Raw genomic sequence first — 15,235 nt, 5'->3', positions numbered from 1 at the left:
CCATGTGAATTATAGAATAGATTTTTCTAAAACTGTGGAGAATGACATTGGTAGTTAGGTAAGCATAGCATTGAATCTGTAAATTGCTTTGGGCAGTATGGCCATTTTAATGATATTAATTCTTCCAATCCATGAGCATGGAATATTTTTCTATTTGTTTTGTCATCTCTGATTTCTTTTAGCAGTGTTTGTAGTTCTACTTCCAGAGATTCTTTTCCTCCTAGTTAGCTGTTTTCCAATATATTTCATTTTTTTGTGGCTATTTTAAATGGGATTGTATTCTTGTGTTTTTGTTCTTGATTGTGTTCTTCATCTATGCTCATCCTGGAAATGTGTGTGTATAGAAATGTGACTAATTTTTGCACATTGCTTTTTATCCTGAAATTGTCTAAAGTCATTTATCAGTTCTAGAAGCTTTTATACAGTCTTTACAGTTTTTTTAGGTACGTGAACATATTGTCAGTGCAGAGAGATAGTCTGACTTTTTTTTTCCTATTTGGATGTCTTTTATTTATTTCTTTTGCCTGATTACTCTGGCTAGGACCCCCAGTACTATATTGAATAGGAGGGGTGAGAGTAGGCACCCTTTGCAGTTTTTAAGGGGAATGATTTGAACTTTTGCCCATTCAGTATGATGTTGGCTGCAGATTTGTAATAGATGGTTCTTATTATTTTGAGGTATTTTTATCATAATGGCATGTTGGATTATATCGAAAGTCATTTCTGTGTCTATTGAAATGATTATATGGTTTTTGCTTTCAATTCTGTTTATGTGGTGAATCACATTTATTAATTTGCATATGTTAAACCAATCTTGCATCCCAGGGATAAAGCCTACTTGATTGTGGTAGACTAGCTTTTTGATGTGCTATTGGATTTGGTTTATTTATCCTTTAAAAAAAAACAACAAGGATTTTTTGGAGAGAATTTTGTTGAGGAATTTTGCATCTATGTTCATGAAGGATATTGGCCTGAAGTTCTCTTTGTTGTTGTTGTTGCTGTTGTTGTTGCGTTGTGTCTCTTTCCAGTTTTGGTATCAGAATAATGCTGGCCTCACACAATGAGTTAGGGAACAGGCCCTCCTCCTCAACTCTTTGGAATAGTGTCAGTACAAATTGTACCAGCACTTGTTTATGTATTTGGTAGAATTCAGCTGTGAATCTGTCTGATCCTGTGCTTCTTCTGGTTGATAGGCTTTTTATTACTGATTCCATACTTCAACTCATTATTGGTCTCTCCAGGGGTTGAATTTATTCCTCATTTAATCTTGGGAAGTTGTATCTTTGTAGGAATTTATCCATTTCTTACAAGTTATATATTTTGTATGCATAGATGTGTTCATAATAGTCTCTGATGACTTTTTATATTTTTGTGGGGCCAGTGGTTATGTCCCCTTTGTTGTTTCTGACTTATTTATTTGAATATTCTTTCTTTTTTTGTTAGTCCAACTAGTCTATCTTATTTATTCTTTAAAAAAAAACTCTGATTTTGTTGCTGTTTTATATGATTTTTCATGTCTCAGTTTCATTCAGTTCAAGCTCTGATTATGATTATGTGCTGACTTTTGCTAGGTTTGGGGTGGGTTTGCTCTTGTTTTTTCTAGTTCTTGAGGTGTGATGTTAGGCTGTTAATTTGAGAGCCTTCTACCATTTTTGATATGGGTGTTTAGCACTATAAACTTTCCTCTTAACACTGCATTAGCTGTGTTCCTGTGGTTCTGGTATGTTGTATCCTTTTTCTTATTAGTTTCAAAAAATTTCTTGGTTTCTGTCTTAATTACTGTTTACCCAGAAGTCATGAAGGAGCAGGTTGTTTAATCTCCCATGTAATTGTATTTTTTTGAGTGATCTTCTTGGTGTTGATTTCTATTTCCATTGTGCTATGATCTGAAAGTATGATTGGTATAATTTCAGTTTCTTTTTTGATTTGCTGAGAATTGTTTTATGGCTTATCATGTGGTTGATTTTAGAGTATATGCCATGTGCAGATAAGAAATGTATATTCTGGGCCGGGCGCAGTGGCTCACGCCTGTAATCCCAGCACTTTGGGAGGCCGAGGTGGGTGGAACACAAGGTCGAGAGATCAAGACCATCCTGGTCGGCATGGTGAAACCCCGTCTCTACTAAAAATACAAAACAAATTAGCTGGACACAGTGGCACATGCCTGTAATCCCAGCTACTCAGGAGGCTGAGGCAGGAGAATTGCCTGAACCCAGGAGGCTTTGCAGAGGTTGCAATGAGCCAAGATCTCGCCATTGCACTCCAGCCTGGGTAACGAGAGCGAAACTCCGTCTCAAAAAAAAGAAATGTATATTCTGTTGCTATTAGGTAGAGAGTTCTGTGTAAGTCTGGTAGGTCCATTTGGTCAAGTATTGAGTTCAGATCTTGAATATCTTTATTAGTTGATATTCTAATATCAACTAGATGACATTAGATACCTTGATGATCTAATACTGTCAGTGGAGTGTTGTGGTTTCCCACTACTATTGTGTGTATGTATTTATCTGAATTTCTCCATAGACCTCTAAGAACTTATTCTATGAATCTGGCTGCTTTTGCGTTGTGTTATGTTGTCTTGTTGAATTGAACCCTTTACCATTATGTAATGTCCTCCTTTGTCTTTTTAAATCACTGTTGGGTTAAAGTCTGTTTTGTCTGAAATTAGAATAGCAGCACCTGTTTTTTTGTTTGTTTTCTGTTTGCTTGGTAGATTTTTCTCCATTCCTTTACTTTGAGCCTGTGAGTGTCAAGGCAAGTGAGATCTCTTAAAGAAAGTACACACTGAGTCTTGCTGCTTTATCCAACTGGCCCCTCTGTACCTTTTCATCAGGACATTTGGTCCATTTACAATCAAGGTTAACATTGCTATGTTGTGGATTTGATCCCGGATTTTACACAGACTTGATAGTGTAGTTGCTTTACATCACCAATAATCTATGTACTTACCTGTGTTTTTGTGGTGGCTGATAATAGTCTTTTGTCTTCATACGTAGCCCTCCCTTAAGGACACCTTGAAAGGCAGATTGAGTGGTTATTTCTTTTAGCATTTGCTTCCTGAAAAGGATTTTATTTCTCCTATGCTTATGATGCTTAGTTTGGCTGTATATGAAATTCTTGATGGGAGTTTCTTTTCTTTAGGGATTCTGAATATAGGCCTATAATCTCTTCTGGGTTATAGAGTTTCTGCTGAATATTCTGCTTTTAGTTTGATGGGGGTGCCTTTGTATATTACCTACCTCTTCCCTATAGCTGCTTTTAATATTTTTGTCTTTCATATTACCTTTGGAGAATATGATGACTATGTGTCTTACGGATGGTCAACTTGCATAGTATCTTGCAGGGGTTCTCTGCATTTCTTGAATTTGAATGTTGGCCTTTCTAGTAAGTTTGGGGATATTTTTGTGAACAATAATCTCAAATATATTTTCCAAGTTGCTTACTTTCTTTCCCTTTTCTGCAGTGATACCAATGAGTCACAAATTTGGTCTCTTTAACTAATCCCATATATCTTGGAGGTTTTGTTCATTCCTTTTATTCTTTTTTCTTTATTTTCATCTGACTGAGTTAGTTTGGAGAAACAGTTTTTGAGCATTGAGATTTTATTCCTCAGCTTGGTTGATTTTGCTGTTAACATGTGATTGTATTATGAAATTCTTGTAGTGTGCTTTCCAGCTCTATCAGATGAGTTTGGTTCCTTCTTAAAATAGCCATTTTGTCTTTCAGCCTTGTCAATTTACTGTAATCCTTAGATTCTTTGGATTGGGTTTTAATTTTCTCCTGAATCTTGATGATCTTAATTCCTACCCATATTCTGAATTCTGTGTCTGTAATTTCAGCCATTTCAGTCTGATTAAGAACCTTTGCTGGGTAACTGGTGTGGTTGTTTGGAGGAAATAAGCCCCTCTGGCTATATGAGTTGCCAGAATTTTGCTCTGGTTCTTTTTCATCTGTGTGGGTTGATGTTCTTTTCATTGTGTTGGAATTAAAGTATAGTCAGTTGACTTCACTTCCAGATGTTTTCTGAGGGCTAAGGGTTTTGGAGGATCTCCATTTTTGCTTGAATTCTTGTCCTTGGTTTCACAGGCAGGGGTCACAGTGGGTTGGAGATATATAAGAAAAGTATTTTTGGTGTTGAAGTTTGGGCTGTGATCTCTTGATGGTGCTTAGGTGTAATGGCCAGTAGGTAGGCTTGTGCTCAGCCACATGACTTCTTTGTATTTCCTCACAATTGGAGCCATGCTTCCTCTCAGTGCTCAGAAAGTATAGGATTCTCTCTCACTTGAGTGCTGGATGCAGATCTTGGCTTGGTCCTTCTTGGCTGCACATAGCAGCCCTGGGGAAAGCTCAGGCTTTATGTTCCTTCCTTGGCAGTGTCCTTAGCAGTGGTAAGAGGCAGAGGGCCTTTTACCTGGGCTCTACCTTGAAGAAATGCAGAGCCATTACCAATTGATGTGATCAGCCTATGCCGGGGTTCCTTCAATTAGTAGTGGGTTTTTGGGGGATGTTACTCACTCACCATTTCTCTGTAGGGGGAAGCCTCCCCTGGCTCCATATCAATCCTGGTTGGACAACTGTCCTATCTTGCTCTTCTTGGTCTTCTGGAGGTCACATTGCTCCTTTGATGAATCCCAACATGTCTACCTGAATATCCAGCTGAAGAGCCAGCATTTACTTGCCACTCTTTCTCTTCTGCTTGAGAATGTGCACATCAGCTGCTTCTAGTCAGCCAATCTTGACACTCTGCTATTGCTTGTTTAGACTTAAGAGTGTTGGAGAAAACGTTCATAATAGAGATTAAACTTAAAACTATATCATGTCAATAGCTGTTACATTGTCAATAGTGCAAAAAATTGAGGAATTATTCTGGTGTTTAGAAAATTTGGGAAAAGGTCACTCACACTAAGTTTTGATGTATATGTTCATTGGTTCATTGTGTGTCACTCATTAACTCAAAGGAAAATATCTACCATCATTAATGTTTAAACTGCACTTGTAAATTGCAACCATATTTTGGCCATGGATTAAAAAAGCATGAAAAAAATCAGTGGAAGCATGCTGGGTAGATCATTTGGCTATATAAAATTGACAATAAAGAATACTGTATATACTATTCTTTAGAAATAGTGTCCTACAAATCTTTTATATCAATAAATATATATATATTATGTATAAATACACATATATCAATAAATATACAATAAATACAATGTATAATATACTCATATATAGCTATTTGTTTATCAACACACCACTGACTTTTGCCCTCAAAAGTGAATCTGAAATCATTAGCAATCTTCTTTCACAATTTTTCTTGCAGACAAGTATGGCAATTTTATTATGGTTCTGGCCAATTATACTAAAGTGATCTTGGTTGAAGTCCTCTGAGAAACATAATCTATTAATTGATAGAAAGAAAGGGTTGTATGAGAAAAAAGTCCCTGATTCTTCTTTCCTGCTTCAGACATTTTTGTGAAATAACTTGATACTGAGTTGCAACAGCTATTTTATGACCACGAAGGAAAGACTAAAAGAGTCATACTGAAGTTACCTGGAGCCCAGGTATCGTGAATTTCCTAAAATCATCCCTGATATTACATCTCTCTACCTTCCTTCTTCTCCTCTTCTTCCTTCTTTTTCATTGTGTTCAGTAACCCCTTTCATTAGTAGTAGTAATTTTGATGAAATACAAATAATGTAACATTTACCAGACTATTTTAAATATAGAGTTTGGAGGCATTAAGCACATTCATATGTACACTACACTACACCCAGCTACCTCTAGACCAATTTTCATCTTGTGAAACTTATGCTCTGCACCCATTAAGTAGTAACTCACTGTTCCTCTGTAGCTCAAGCCCCTGGGAGCAACCATTCTACTTCCTGTTTCTATCAATTTTACACTCTAGATACCTCTCATAAGTAGAATAATGTGCTACTTGTTTTGTGTGACTGGCATTTTTTACTAAGTTTAATATCTTCAAGGTTCATCTGTGTTTTAACATGTGTCAGAAGTTCCTTACTTTATAAGGCTGAATAAGATTGCATGTTTGTATATATCACATTTTGTTTATTCATTTATCCACTGACAGACACATGGGTTGCTTCCACCTTTATGTTGTTTGTAAATACTGTTCCTGTAAACATGGTTGTACGGATATCTCCTCAAGGCACAGCTTTCAACCCTTTTAGATAGATATCCAGAAATAGAATTGTGAAGTTCCATATGTCTCTTTTGAGACTTACGAATACAGTCTTGTTTTTTAAGTAATTTTTAGGCAGATATTTTCCTATTTTTTGCCTAAAATATCCTAACTAATATAATGTCATTTAATTCTCATCTTGGTTCAGGTTGTCCATGATTTTAAGACATTTCTTTCCAAACATAGAAAATTCCTTATTTAAGTTGCTACATTCATTTTTTTCAATGCTAAGACTAAACTAGCCTTTTCCTTTTCCTTGAATACACCATGTTTTCTTCCCCAAAAGGTCACTGCAAATGTCATCTGATCTGGCTGTAACACTCCAAAACCTTCACAGTTTCAACTTCAGTAAATTGTATATATCTTTTATCTTTAATCTCAAAATCACTTATTTAAACAGGGATATCCTTATCCCATGTTTTCCACCATGATCCTTATATATATTATTTATTATTATAAAATGATGTACTTTTTATAGCATGTAGTTTTATATTTTATATTAATTTATATTATTAACAATACCTGACTTAACTATTATTTTATTAACCATTTGTTTCTTCTATTAATGATCTGAATAATTGCATTCTTACTTATCTAGTCTCTGACCTTGTTTATCATGTCCCCATCTCTGAAATACCTTTTTAACTTGTCATCCAGGACACCATCTGTTTTTTATTCTTCAGTGAATGTCTGCTCTTTCTCAGTCTGTTTTGGTGGAATAATCTCTACTTCTCGATCTTCTAATATGAAGTGCCTTACTGCACATTCTTTGTAACTCATTTCTTGATATGACACTCAGTACCTTTAGGATCTTAGCCAATCTAATTTCTTTAAATATCATCTGTGGAAACTCTATCTCAGACTATTCCTCTCAACTCTACACTAATGAAAATCTCCACTAGGATCTTAACATCAACCTACTGAAACAAAATCAATAATTAACACTTTCCCCTAAAAGGCTTCTCCATCCACACTTCCATGTCAATTAATGGCAGGTTCATTCTTCCAGCTATTCTAGCCAAATAGATTTGAGTCAAACTTGACTTATCTCTTGCTCTCTCATTCTAAGACTGATTGATCAGGAATTCCTATAAATCCAATCTTCAAAATATATCCAGAATGTACCTACATCTTTTCAATTCTGTCACTCCTATCACTTTCATCATCTCTCACTAGATTACTGCAATTGCATCCCACCTGCTTTCCCTTCTTCCAATTTAGTCCTGTTCAGGATTTTTCTACATAGCAGCATTTGGCTTTTACTCAGAGGAAGGGAGGGTTGGGGGAGGGCACATGCTATGGTTTAGATACTCGTCTCCTCCAAACCTCATGTTGAAATTTGATTCCCAATGTTGAAGGTGAGGCTTGATGGGAGGTGTTTGTGGTATGGGGGTGGATCCCTCAGTACAAAATGGATTTAGATAAGTTATGACAAAGTGTTTATAATGGTCTACAAGATACCAGAGTTTGTGGTGTCTTGCAGGCCATTGTAAAGGTATCCTGCCACTCTCTGGTCTCATCTTCTACCACTCTCTCTCTTGTTCCATTCACACTTGAGTCACAGGAACCATACTGAACCAGAACTTTTCTCACTGGCTACTCCATCCAAATATCTGCCAGATAGCTATATGACTCACTCCCTCACCACCTTCAAGTTTTTCCTAAAGTTTAAACATCTCAGAAAAGGCTTTATTGGTCACTCTATTTAACACTGAATACCTCTTGCTTCTGATTCTCCTTTTTCTGCTCTATTTTCTCTCCAGCACATTTTGTCTTTTTGCATAATGTATTCATGTATGCAAATGACTTGTTTATTTATTATATAAATAATAACAAGAATTTTTAATAACAAGGGTTTTTTCAATAACAAGAATTTAACCTCCATATGATGGGGGATGATTTTTATTTTTATTTCTTTGCAACGCTTTATTCCTAAAGCTTGAGAGTGCTTAAGTTACAGTAGGTTTTCAAAAAAAATTAGTTGAATAAAAGAGCCAGAACTACGTTTTTTCACAATAATCTAACACAGTGCTGAACTTAGTATGTGACCCATAGTTGATTCTCAATAAATATTGTTGAATGAACAAATTAACTGCCTAGAATGGAGATATCACTCAATAGATTCTTGTTGGCTGATTATTTTTGTTATGGGTCTGCTTGACTATCCATTTGACTCTAAAGTGGGTTACCTCAGGGTCAGACTTGAAGATACACTGGGCTATGGGCTGGGAAGAAACATTAGAAAGAAGAAAAATCTCCTTTATGACTTCCTTTGACTTCCCTCCTTTATCTGAGGATTTCTGTTTAAGTTGCAGCTCACACACGATACTCATATGCATCAGCAACATGTGTGTTTTCTCTGTTTCGTTTTTAATCTTGAGTGTTATTGCTCAGTAACATTAAAAGTGAAACAACTCTCACAAATCCACAGGATGGTACCTGAGTCTTTCATAGAGAACAGCAGACAACCACCTGCAGCTTACCATCCACTTTCAGGGCCAGTACATCATAGCAACAATTCTAATGTTACACAAAGAAACCATTTGTGCTTGTCTTCATGTGACTAGATTTAAAGTATATTTATTGGGGTTTTGAGTGTGCAATATCAATTTTCTTAATTTTACCAAAATAATGATCGATTTGCATAAAATAACTATAGTAAGTTATATAGTTATATAAAATAACAACAATTGTAACCTATTCCACCTGGCATCCTTTCTCACTCTCTTTTTCCCTCCTCTTTCCTTCCTCCATCCTCCCTCTTCTTTAACTCACATTTTGCTTCCTTCCAGCCTTGCCTCTCTTTCTTTCCTGCTTATGCTCTGATTAAACTGTGGACATGCAAGGGTATGGATGACAGCAGGCACCAGCATCTTTCATGTTATACACAGGGTTCTGAGCACAGCATGCCTTTGGCCCAGGCAGGTGGGGGAGCTGAGAGAAGCAGGCTAGCCATCTGGAGACGAACATATGGGTGGTGTGGCATACATTCTCACAATTGCTGCTGGGAGGCTTAGAAATAGAAAGGGGTGGTTTGACTCCTTCTCTTAATTAAAAAAAAATAAAGGAATTTGAAAGGGGTGCCAGTATGGAGGGATCCCACTTAAAAGCACAGCATAGTTTCTGTAAATGTTCATAATCTAAGGATTTTAAAAAATTAGAAGTATTTCATTTTTTTATGTAATGATTAAGTTGACTTTCATCTCTTAAATTTTATTATTGTTAATTTAATATCACAATGTGAAATAAGTTGTATAGCACAACAGTTCCATACATTGTAAGGTTTCAAAAGTTAATTTGGGATTTTATTTATTTATTAGCTACTGATTACCAGTTCCTAACTCAGATAAAGTAGAACAACATCTTAGATAATGTGTATAAAATTGGGACAAAATAATGTGAAAAACTGATTATTTTTTAAAGCTTCTTTGAGGTGTGATTTATTCTAATTATTAGCCACCTTCAGTATATTTTTTTAAGAATTCCGGTCTATGAATTAGGAAAGCTATGTTCCAGTTTAAATTTTGATCTTTCCTTAAGTTTTAGAGAAACAATTTTGGTTTCTTTGAACATCCTTTTCTCATCTCAAAAGCAAAAACAAAAACAAAACAAAAATCAAAAGAACTCATCAGTGGTGGGGTTCATGATTCTAGGTTTAGTCATAATTGAGTCAAATGCGTAAGATAGAATTATTGTGTAAACTAAAACAAATTGGAGTTATGTCAGAAAAAAAGGAAAATAAATTCCCTGGTTTAACAGATTAGGGTGCCTAGCCTTTTAATATAAATGTTTCCATGATGGCTATTTTATTAGCTTATCTACCATCTATATAATTAGATGAACATGGACTTCAGTGATATATGAAGGATAAAAAGAAAGGCTTGTTACTGAGAGAATCGGGTTCATTTCTAGGCACCCAATTTTCAGAGTTTTCCATATTTTGTATAGACTATAAAAACCATGTTCAGGGAAAGACAATCAGGGTGATAAAGGGTCACTAAATATTAACACGAAGATGCTTAAATAAATTCACTTTCTTTCTGAAGTGAGAAAGTCCAGGTCAGAGTGGGAAGTATGATGCTTCTCAGGAATGCCTGAAGAACTATTAGGTCGAAAATGAATTACACTTCTTTCACATGAACTAAAGGCAGTTCACTCCATAAACATTTATTGAGTACATATTATGTGTCAGATGATAAGCTAGATGCCATGGATCAGATATTTAGCAAAAGCAAATATGGCACCTCCCTTCATGAAAATTTCAGTTCAGAATCTAATAAATTCTAGAAATAAATGTAAAGTTACAACTGTAATAAGTGCTTTGAAGAAGAGAAATTGGTCTAGTTAGAGAGGTCAAAAAAGGGTTTCCCAGGGAAGAAAACATTGCATGGGATACTGAAAAAATGAATGAATAAGAAAACATTAACTGTGAAAAATGATTTGTGTGTGTGTGTTTGTGTGTGTGTTTGAGGGTATGAATGAATGACATAGTGTTCTGGGTAGAAGGAACAGTGTATGGTGAGGTCTTACAATAAAAGTGACATGATCTGATGTGGTTTGGGCACATAGGTCCGAGGAGAGTATGAAGTGAGATGAATCCATAAAGAGGAGCTAAGACATTGCCGAGTTTATAAGTCACATTGATTGTAATGAGAAACCACTGAAGTGTTTCACATATGAGATAGAGCATGTGATATCATTTCGTATTTATTTAGATAAATGCAGCATGAAAATCGTGTAAAGAGGCACAAAAGTGTCTATGAGTAACCAGTTAGGACACTCACCTCTCCAGAAAAGAGAGAGCGAACACTCAGTTTTGAGTACTGCTGATGACCATGTAAGTGAGGAAAAGTGGGTAATCATAGAATATTTAGGAATGAATATGAGCAATTTTTTGTTGAACTGTATTGTAAGAGAGAAGGGGGGAGTTGTTAAAAAATGACTCCTGGGTTTCTGGCTTAAAAGGTGGATGGTGGTGTTTCTGCATTTACTGATCAGATTATACTGACTTAGACCATGTTGGAAGACTTGTGTAGAGAGATTATAGGTTTGAATTGGTCAGGCTGACTTCATATATCATGTAAAACAGATTGAAATCACCAAGTCATTAAATACATGAAGTCCAGAGCCAAGTCACAGCTCAATATGCAGGAGAGCCAGAGTTGCTAGAAAGTCCTGGAGAGAAAGGGCAAATGAAGGAAGATCTTTGCAAAAGCAGCTTGGCTCCTCTTAGCCCTGATCTTGTTTTAAACCAATGCTGAGTCAAGCATAAAAGAAGTCCTCAGCAAATATTCAGCAAGAATCCAGTGTGACATTACCTGGATGTCTATATTCAAGGTTGAAGGTGGTAGCAGAAAAAGTAAGCTTGTCTGTACCTTTCATGCTTGGCACTAAGCCTCAGTGCCTGCTGATAATTCAGTCTGTTAATAAAAAGAGGGCAACCTTTTTTTCCCACATCAACATGAAATAAATGAATAACATACTATATGAATAAATGAATAAAGCAAAACAAGTAAAGAAACAGCTGAGAAAAAAGAAAAAAAGTCAATAAAAGCTGTTGATCAGAGATGCTTTAAGAATGTAAACATTCAATACTGAAAAGAAAACAGAAGCATAATTGTAGTAGCTGTTTAATATTTGCACAGCCTTCATTAGAATGCTCACTACAGTTAAAATTTCTAGAAGATCGTTTCTGCATAAACATAGTGTCTGAATCACTGAATAAAATAACTCTGAATTCCCATTGACTGCTAGGACCTTTAAAAGTTATTGTATTTAAAATAGAAATTGTAGAACGTTTGTGAAGTTTTACTGTTGATACACAATTCTATTTTTAATATCTTCAAGCTTTAAAAACGTTGATATTTGGCAATGCATTATGCTGTGAAAAAATTATAGCATGCCTTTCTCAAATACCTTGGGTTTATGACAGAAAGACATCTCTAAGAAATCAATCATTATTCAGGTTGAATCTTTTCCAGTTTTGCCTTAGAAGTAGTCAACAATTTGAAGCTTTTAAAATGATTATTTCTTTGGTAGCTTTTGGGCTATTAAATCTTGCAAATACAGTAATTAATTGATGTAATTAAACACTTAAAGCAACACTTGCAAAATTTGGTCTTGTGAAAATTAGCTATAGTTTTAAAGTAAATAGGCCATTGATGTAAAAGAGAATTTAAAAGTACATACTGAGTTTGCGTGTGTGTGTGTGTGTGTGTGTGTGTGTGTGTGTGTGTAATATTACCACAACCAAGAGAAGGTTTTTAAATTTATCTTTTCGGTGGACATGAAAACAAATAACATAAACATATATGTATTAGTCAGGGTTCCCTAGAGGGACAGAACTAACAGGATATATACATACACACAAATATGTGTGTGTGTGCACATATGTATATATATGTGTGTGTATATGTGTGTGTGTGTATGAGTTTATTAAGTATTAACTTACAGAATCACAAGGTCCCACAGTAGACTATCTGAAAGCTTGAGGAGCAAGGAAAGCCAGTCCCAGTCTCAAAACTGAAGAACTTGGAGTCTAATGTTTGAGGGCAGGAAGCATCCAGCACGGGAGAAAGATGTAGGCTGGGAGGCTAAGCCAGCCTCACCTTTTCACGTTTTTCTGCCTGCTTTATATTCTAGCCATGCTGGCAGCTGATCAGATTATGCCCACCAGATTGAGGGTGGGGCTGCCTTCCCCAGCCCAAATGTTAATCTCCTTTGGGAACACCCTCACAAATGCACCCAGGATCAGTACTTTGCAGACTTCAATCCAATGAAGTTGACACTCCATATTAACTATCACAATATATAATATGAATTAATCAGTTTGGTATACAGAATACTGAGCAAAATTATTAAGCCTAGTTTTCTGACATTACTGTAAATGAGAAGAAAAACTAATGAATTGCAAAAGGGAATTTTTTTTTTTTTTTGAAGAAAAAGGGTCACATCACTAAGGACTAAGTTGCAGGCAAGTTTTTTGTTTGTTTTTGTTTTTGTTTTTTGTTTAACCTCTGGGCCCTAGGAGGTAGATCAATTGTCCCCTCTCCTAGATCATCCCTGATGCCATATCAAAAGTAGCTCAGCCTGCCCACATGTTTTAAACCATGCTGGCTGCTATTAAGCTATGCACTTTTATTTACTTGACATGGCTTCTTTCTAGTGGAACAGAATCTTATCACATTTTTTATATGTCCTTGTTTCTTAGAAAATGATTAGCACTTTGTAGGGGCTCAAACGTATTTTTTAAAAAAAGAAACACTCATTGTATGTCAGGCACTATCCTAGGTGTTTCATATGCATTTTTTTCTTATAAAATTATATAATATGCTTCACATATTATAAAACTTGATAAAATGAGTTAGTAGAAATAAAACAAAAGACTCTTCCAATGCAAAAGTTTGCTTAAATTCTAGTTATATCCACTTAACTCTACTGGCTGGAATATTTCCAGTTTATCAATAAATGACAATTTGACCAGATTTACTACATTTATTGCTATATTTCATCAAACATGTAGTTAGCAATAGAATACTATATATTTATACTGTATTTAGCAATAGTAACTATATTTTATTCATGTGTGTATCCTTAGTTTCTGTAATTCAGTAGGTACATAATAAATATTTTTTCAATGAATGAAAAAAATAGTTATAACTAATCTACGTTTTCAGCTACGACTATAGTTACTTGGTCCTATGAGGAGAAAAATATCAAATTTATGCCTGCATTTCCTGATTATTTCTGGGATTACAGACACTTATTTATAGACACAAATATTTACTAAATGTGTAAGAAAAAAAGGAAAGTACACAGAAAATGGAGGAGACACAAATAAGTAAATTCTGTGTATAACAACTCACTAAAGTAGGTACTATTATTTTTCCTATTATATTGATAAAGAAATTGAGGCACAGAAAAGTAAAATATCATGCCTAACATTGTAGAACAAGGAATTAGGGCAGAATAACCCCAGAGTCCACCCTCTTAATCATTATACCATAGTGTTTCTAGGTGTCAAGTGGGTAAAGGGGTGCAGATACAGAGAGAACATTCCATGTAAGGAATCATAGAGGAATGAAGTATGACACCGGAGATAACAGATAAAGGTGAAACCAGCCACAGTCTTCCTAAGCTCAAAAGTCATTGAAAGCGATTGAGCAAAAGATATGATAGTGGAGTGACACTGTGAGATGTAAATTATGAAAAGTCCAATCTGGATGCAGCATGTGTGTTAAAAATATTGAAAATTCTTGAATTCAATAGCAAAATAAATATGACCACTCTAGGTCTCTTTAAAGTTGTTACATTTCCATGAGACCACTCATTATGTGGCATGTTACTAAAAAGGGTGGCTGTTAATGAGGCAAAGTGCCATAGTTTCTCTAAAAAATGGTTTAAAAAGTAAGGTTTGCTTAAGCATTGCTTATGGCAGGTAAATCTGGAATATTATTTTCTCTTTGTTATAGCAACAAATTACCACAAAGCTAGCAGCTCAAACCCATACAAATGTATTATCTCACAAGGGTCCCAAGTCTAGATACAGTGTGGTGTGGTTGCTTCCATAAGTGCTATACAGTCATAGGATTAAGGCCCTCATTTCACTGCTGGCTCTGAGAGGCCATATTTCTAGGCTAATGCTCACCCCTCTCAACGCCAGAAATAATAGGCCTACAAATCCTCTGACTTTTCTCTTTTTGCCTTATATCTCCAATGCATCTCTACTAATGAAATATTCTGCTTTGGTTTCTGCTTTTAAGGACCCATGTGATTACACTGGACTCATGGATAATGCTAAATAATCCTCCTAAATTAAAGCCAGCTGATTAGTGATTCTAATTCCATCTGTAATATTTCTTCACACAGGTATCTAAATTAGTGTTTGTTTGAATAACCAGAAAACAGGAGTATTTGGGAGACTTCTTCAGATTCCTCCCTACCACATGTGGTCTCTTTTTTCTGTGCTCATATATATATATATATATTCATTTTCCCTTCAGTCGTAAAAAAAAAAGTCACATAAAAACTAGATT

At 35.4% G+C, this 15,235-nt stretch overlaps 1 protein-coding gene across 1 annotated transcript in view; it reads right to left on the bottom strand.

The window, feature by feature from the left end:
* Nucleotides 1-15,235, bottom strand: part of CNTN6 (contactin 6) — a 527,574-nt gene that overhangs the window by 455,791 nt on the left and 56,548 nt on the right. The window lies entirely within an intron of this gene.

This window comes from Callithrix jacchus, chromosome 15, assembly GCF_049354715.1.
Source record: "Callithrix jacchus isolate 240 chromosome 15, calJac240_pri, whole genome shotgun sequence".
NCBI classification, from domain to species: domain Eukaryota; kingdom Metazoa; phylum Chordata; class Mammalia; order Primates; family Cebidae; genus Callithrix; species Callithrix jacchus.
This window is presented reverse-complemented; position numbering and strand designations above follow the sequence as displayed.